This window comes from Oryx dammah, unplaced genomic scaffold, assembly GCF_014754425.2.
Source record: "Oryx dammah isolate SB20612 unplaced genomic scaffold, SCBI_Odam_1.1 HiC_scaffold_20, whole genome shotgun sequence".
Classification (NCBI taxonomy): Eukaryota; Metazoa; Chordata; class Mammalia; order Artiodactyla; family Bovidae; genus Oryx; species Oryx dammah.
Window position 1 is genome coordinate 2,522,822 of NW_024070204.1, and position 7,428 is coordinate 2,530,249.

Below are 7,428 nucleotides of genomic sequence, written 5' to 3' on the forward strand. Positions count from 1 at the left end.
AGATAAAACCAAGTTAACTCCTGGAAGCCTGGAGGGGTTTATCCCCCAGTGAAGACATCAAGAGGCACTGATAAAATGGACTAACTGGCACTGAGTTTGCTCCATGCAGATGCTAACCAACGGTACGCTTTCTGTGGAATATCTGCGTTAGGGAGTCAGGAAGAAGACCATCTAGAGAGTATGGCTCTTTCCCTGTGATACGGAGGGACTCCACCGCGTGTCAGTCAGCAGTTTTGTGACACAACACACACGTGGAAGGATCGTTATCCCACTTTACGACCCCTCTGTTTATCTCCCCTAGTGATGAAACTGTTAACTCAGTCTTTGGGTAATGGCCTGAAAGTTTTCATGCCAAGGGAAGGCTTCCAAGTCAATCGTTTCCATCTGTCAGTGAGGAAATATCAATAATATCATTAATAATGATAATAATGGTAATTGCTTTTATAGGACAGCATTATTTTCCCCTTACATTTGTGTCACTCCAGATTTCTGTTTTAACTTAACATTTCATACATCATGAGAAATCAATGAAATTCTTCAATACCCTGTCATAAAAGGTATGATTGCACATTCTGGATATGTAGAGAAAACCCTAGTGAGTCCAGACAGAGCAAGGAGCTGAGTGAATACGTGAGGTTTCATAACCAATCAGAAATTCATACATCTTCTGATCCCGTGAAGATAAGAGGATCCAAAACTGAGGATCACACACTTCAGTGATTCCTGATGTTCGCATTAAGGCAAAAAACCTCTTTGTTCAGACTAAATCTTCTCTGGAAATCTAAGATGTAAGATGAAGGAGCAGAACTGTTCTGCCTGGAGGCATGAGCAGGAAGGAGGACCAGTCATCCCCCGTCACTTTACCGAGTGGACTCCTCATGGACAGCAGGGCGGTGGGAGGTGGGCCGTCTCCTTATCTACCCACAGGGGCACTCCGGTGCTTTGCTCTCAGGGTAGGTACCAGTATGGCAGCCACCTTGGCTGAGAGGTTCTCAGCTCTATATCTCTGTCCTACACAGGTTCTTGGTTCTCCTCTGACACATTTAAGGGTCTCCTTCTTCCCTTCAGACCTGCCATACCTCCTCAGGGCCCAGTTATTGTTCAGTCCCTGAGGCATGTCCAGCTCTTTGTGACCCCGTGGACTGTAGCATGCCAGGCCTCCCTGTCCACCATCAACTCCCACAGCTTACTCCAGCTCATGTTCATTGCCTTGGTGATGCCATCCAACCATCTCATCGCCTGCAGTCTTTCCCAGCATCAGGGTCTTTTCCAATGAGTCAGTTCTTCGCATCAAGTTGCCAAACGATTGGAGCCTTAGCTTCAGCATCAGTCCTTCCAATGAGTATTCATGGTTGACTTCCTTTAGGATTGACTGGTTTGATCCCTTTGCTGTACAAGGGACTCTCAAAAGTCTTCTCCAACACCACAATTCAGAGCATCAATTCCTAGGTGCTCAGCTTTCTTTATGGTCCAGCTCTCACATCCATACATGGACTACAGGAAAAATCAGAGCTTTGACTATCTGTACCTTTGTTGGCAAAGTGATGTCTTTGTTTTTTAATACACTGCCTAGGTTTGTCACAGCTTTTCATGGCCCAGAACACAGTCCAAACTCATCATGTGCTTCTGAAACCCACTCTGCTGCAGCCCAACTTCCCAGCGTGTCCCTGACGGTGCCAGCTGCAGCCGGTGTGCTCACAGCTTCTGAGACCTGCTGTGTGCCCTTGGGAACACCCTCTGCTCACATGCTTTACCCATCTCAAACCAAGTCACCTTTCAGACCTGGTTCCAGTGGTAGGTCGCTGAATCCTTTCCTCACTGCCAGAGTCAGTAGCCTCTTCCTTTGATTCCTATGTCTGGGTCCCTGGCATGAGCCCAGGCCTACTGTGGGAGCAGAAATCACCTAGTTGTTTGGCTAGAGGAGAGTTAACATGACAAGTTCTGTTAGAGCCGGGGTTTCCCTGGTGGCTCAGCCATAAAGAATCCTCCACCGACAATGGAGGAAATGTGGGTTCCATCCCTGGATGGGGAGGATCCCACGGGGAAGGCAATGTTACCACCTTCCAGCGTTCTTGCCTGGACAATCTCATGGACTGAGGAGCCCAGTGGGTTGTGGTCCATGGGGTCGCGAAAGAGGCAGAGCCACGTAGCGACTCAAGAGCAGCAGGAGGCGGCTGAGCTGTTCTCCCCCCACTCAACGCCCAGATTCCCGTGCTGAGTTCCTGACCCTCATCCCCGCAGAATGAGACCCGATTTGGAAACAGAGTCCTCGCAGCTGTAGTGAGTTGAAATGAGGTCACGCTTGAGTGTGTATGAACCCTAATCCAGTATGACTGGTGTCCTTGTGAGAAGCAGGGATTTGGACCCAGAAATGCACACGGAGTGAAAACCACATGAAGGTGAAGGTGGAAAGAAGGGTGATACTTCTCAAGCCAATGGACCCCAGAGATGACCCGGGACCCCCCCACCCCCGCCGAGGGTAGGAGAGGGGCCTGGGGCAGTTCTCCCTTACCAGCTCAGCAGGAGCCAGGCCCACCACGGCTCGACCTGGGCCTTCAATCTCCAGACTGGGAGAGAAGCCGCTTCTGCCGTGTTAACCTCCCAGTCTGGACCATTTGTTACAGCTGCACTAGCAAGCACTAGTTAATGGAGAAGGTGAAAGCAGGAGGGCTCCCCAGAGGCAGGTGTGGAAAATAGGAAACAGAAAGAAGGTAGAGACAGTACAGTTCAAAGAGCCCCACCAGCAGGACCCAGGACCTCTGGATCGGAGACGCTGGTCACCGGCTCTGGCTCTCAAGGAGACGTGACTGTCTGGTTCTGTGACGCTAGAAGCCCGAACACTGGACTCAGCTGATGCTACAGGAAGGAACCACTGCCATGGGGTGAAAAGTGCCCGGGAGGGTGATGAGAGACACAGGAAGTGATCCGGGAAGGCTCCTTCCCTCCTACAGGATCCACCCCCCTACACACACACCACCACCACCACCACACCGCCAAGCATTTTCTGTTGGCAGAGTCTAAGGGAAAGATACTAGCAGTGCAGACATGGGGCTTGCAGAGCTCAGCATCACAGCGCCAAACATAAAGGGGGATTCGGAGCTGAGATCCTGACGCTAAAGAACTGGGAGCTCCCTCTTGGCACTTCTTCCTGCCTTGCAGAGGAAGGAGTTTCACCAAACTGTCAGCCTCCCCTGAGACACTTAGGTGATCAGGACAGCTGTCTCCTTTATCTTAGCATCCCCCGCAGCACATGACGCTGTCCGTTTCTTAATGTGGCTCCTCCACAAGTGCCTGTTAGGAGGATAAATGAAAAAAAAAAAAAAAAGGTAGAAACGAAGGACGATGGAGGGAGGAAGGAGCCAGGAGCATCCCAAGTTGCCTGCTGGTGGTCTTGAGACAGGATCGGTGGACCCAGGTGCAGAGGCTCCCTCAGGGTTTGGGAGGAGAGGGTGGGAAGGAGGTCACATCCGGAGATCAGAGAGTCCGTCTGTCCTGTCACACTGTCGAACTGTGTGCTGAGGTTCTAATCCTGGATTTATTACACACTGGCTAAGTGACCTTAGACACACCACTTAGCTCAACTCTAGAGATAATGTCACACGGTCCGCAGCCTGTAAAATGATCGCCAGAGCTCTCCCAACACCCCGCCGCCTTGCTGATGATGCATCTGCTGGCAGAGAGGTGCGGCTGCTGATAAAAGATGGAATGGGGCTCAAATTTTCCATTTTTTTGGCAATTCCTTCCCGACCACAGACTGATGTCTACGCCCTAACCCTCAACCTTAGGGGCCCCAGCAGATTCGAGTCAGAGGCTTAACTACTGTGCATTCTTTGCCTCTTTAGTGAAATCTGGGAAACAGGGCTTAAGTGATACCTTTGAAATTTTCCTGAGATAATTGACCGGGAGGCAGGGGGACTGCATCTATGGCGCGGAGCCTCCTAGAGCCACTGGACGGCCTCGGAGGGATGGAGACAAGGCAGATATCACTACTGGCTTAGAATAAAATTCACTTTCTCAAACATGCTTGCTTCAAAACTTCTTGTCTAGAGAGTTTAACCCTGTTACATGAAAGTCCTCTTATAGTTGAGATGGACAGAGTGGCCAACTTTAACCTCTGATAATAACCAACATTGAGAAGGGTTCATACAGGGAATATAATACCCTACTGAACATTACACATTTTTGTTTTAGTTTTAATGAAGATGTTCTTGTTCTTTACAAAATTGAGGAGGTAGCAACTCTGGAGCTTCTTCCAGGATTTTTCTGCCTCCAAAGTAAAGGATGTATTGTTGTGTCAGAAGTGGGCAGGGCTCCAACTAATGAACCCTGATGCTGTTTGGAGTGGGAGGTGGCTGGGTGGCTGTGGGTGGTGTTCTGAGTTGAATTGCATTCCCTCAAAAGGCCTAAGCCCGTAACACCTCGGAAGGTGACAGTATTTGCAGATGGGCCTTTAAATTAAGATGTGATTCTTTTAAAATGACGGAGGAGGAAATGGCAACCCACTCCAGTATTTTTGCCTGGAAAGTCCCATGGACAGAGGAGCCTGGTGGGCTACAGTCCATGGGGTCACAAAAATTATCGACTCTCATTCACTCATCTTTTAAAATGAGCTCCTTAGGGTGGGTCGTCATCCAATCTGACCAGTAACCCTAAAAAAGAGAAACCTTGCAGAGGACCAGCAGGACCAGAAAGGAAGCCATCTGCAAGCGAGGGGGAGAGAGATCAAACCTGCAGACAGCTTGACCTTGGACTTCCGGCCCCTAGAACTGTGAGAAGATACACTTCCCTTGTTGAAATCACAGGCTGCAGGTTCTTGTTGTGGTTGCCGGGGCAGCTTAAGATAGGTGGCAGGATTCAGAAGGTCTCTTCCAAACTAGCTTCTGCCATCAGCTGCATCTGAGAGGCAGTGGTCACTGGCCAAGAGGGAGTTAATCCTCCCTTTCTTCAAAGAGAGGTTGGGGAGGACCAGCCCTTCCCTGCAGCTCTCCATCCTGAAAGTGGGTCTTTCTGGCAAGCTTTGTGTCCATGCACAGACAGTCCCTTAGTAAAACACAACAATATTCCCCACGCAAGAGGCTGAGCTGCTCCACCTCTGACCATTGACGGCCATCCCAGGTTGAATCAGGGGCTAGGATTAGCCTGCCAGTCACTCAGTTTATTGCCAAGAGGGTGGACCACAGGCCACGTGCTTTTGCTTGCCTGCAGCTGGTGGCGTGGATGGTCTGTCCGGGACCTGGGAGCCTTCCTCAGCTGGAGAGCATTAAGAGGGTCTCTAACAGCAGGGGCTCGGGGAGGGCAGGCACGCAGGAATCAGAGAAGGGGACCTTCCTGACCTGGGGCTCTGGCCACAGTGGCCTCCTCCTCGGTCACGGTGGTGCTGTGCTCCCTGGGCCAAAGGGTCCTCTGCAGGAGTGTCTGGGAGAAGAAAACCCCTCCTGAGCTTCTTCCTTCTCTCAGCACCTCATTCCCACCTTGCATCCACACTCACTCAGCACCTCGGGCAGCCTGGGGCCTCTCTGTGCGGTTTTTCTTGCCAGGGGTGAAGAGGAGGGGGCGGTGGCAGACAGGCAGACAGATGCCCTGAACTCCAGAGAATCCCTGGGCACCCTTACAGTGCAAGGGATGTCCGTGCAAGAGCAGGCAAAGGTCCCCCTGCTCTGGGGCTTTTTAAGGCTCCCCCCTCAGACCATTCAGGCTTCTCTGGTAGATCAGTGGTAAAGAATCTGCCGCAATGAAGGAGACTGGGAGATGTGGGTTCTATCCCTGGGCTGGGAAGGTCACCCTGGAGGAGGAAACGGCAACCCAGTCCAGTACTCTCGCCTGGGAACTCCTTCAAGCATTCATACCCCCGGTTTTGCTCTTCTGTGAGAATGGTCCTAGAAGATGCTGGTGGTCTTTGCCTATCTTCAGAACTTTCCAGAAACGGTCTCCTGAACTCCCAGAGTCCTCTGTGGGGTACTTTTGTTGAATGCCTCTTGAATGAATAGATTTTTAACCTATCAGCCAGTGACTTCTGGTCCACACATTATGCATGAAAATTTCTACCCAGACTCTTGTATGGACCTGTATTTATCAACTGGTATTTTACAAAGGTATTTCTAGTAGGTAGGTTTTATCTTTAATAACATAAGTGATTGAGGGCTGAGAGGGACTCATGGGAGATGGAATACTCTTTGGTCTAAATTTCAAACATTTTGGAAAGAGCCCAACATAAATATGCCATTTAGTATTTTCCTTCTTCCATTGCTCACAAACCATTTTCTTTGAGGGTTTTACTAGCAAATCGTCTTTGGATTTGCTCAGATCTGAGGAATGTATTATCATCCCTAAGCTATTATCTCACGTCTTTTCTGGTTGTTATTGTCAGTTGTTATTTGGAAGAATATGTGAAATAAATTTATAACTAAGTTTAAAATATGTATTCATGTAGATCTATTTCTTAGGAAGAGAGATGCTACTGTAACCATAACTTAACATGATTAAGTTTATAATTTATTAATAACCACTATCAGTTGCTAAAGCATCAGTTTTAAAATGCACAGCTGTGATAAAAATAAGAGACTAAAAAAGTTAATAATTCTTATCAAAGTTTTTTATTTTTTCTCATAAGCCTATTCTTACTTACTTGAACACTATATCATTAATACTTAATTATGTGATAACAGTGCCCAAATCTACAATTAAATATTTGGTTAATGACCCATGAATGAAAATAACAGTGGTCAACCAGGTGGATTTCATATATGTTCAGCTGGAGACACATCCCCTTCAGAGCCCACCGGAAAGGGTGGCACAGTTTGGAGTCATCTGCTCTTGCAAAATGAGAGGGGATGAAATCTTCCCATTATTTAGGAATTAGGGGTTAAGATCACAGTCCGGGGCATTGGAGCTTCCCTTCCTCTAACGTTCGATGACCTCAGAAAGCCTTCCTGTCACTAGTATGGAGGTTTAGGCACCCAGAGAAGCTGGGCCGGAGTTTTCCTGAAGGAGATGTACCACTTCATTGCAAATATGAATCATAAAGTGAGCCATAATAGGCAGCTGTCATCTGGCACACACACAAAACTATTGAAAAATAAAATACATTTAAAAATAGATGTGTATGAGGAAAGGGGTTAGAGGATATTAATTTCGAAGGGGCTCTGCCTGCATAACAGAACTAAGCCTCTGTTTGGCTACCGGGAGCTTCCGCCCTCCCCTCCGCCTTCCCGAGATGCTCTCAGGGTGTGCTAGAGTGCTACAGTAACCATTGCACACTGTCAGAGTGAAAACACAAGCCTCACTACACGATTGCTTTATACTGTAATGTCCTTATAGCACAAGTTCTTATCAGAGGTCTGCACCCCACTTGGCAAACAAGACGTTCTACCTTTTAAACAAATAATTCATTAGGTAATTAAATTCAAGTGAGATTACTCTAATTAAATA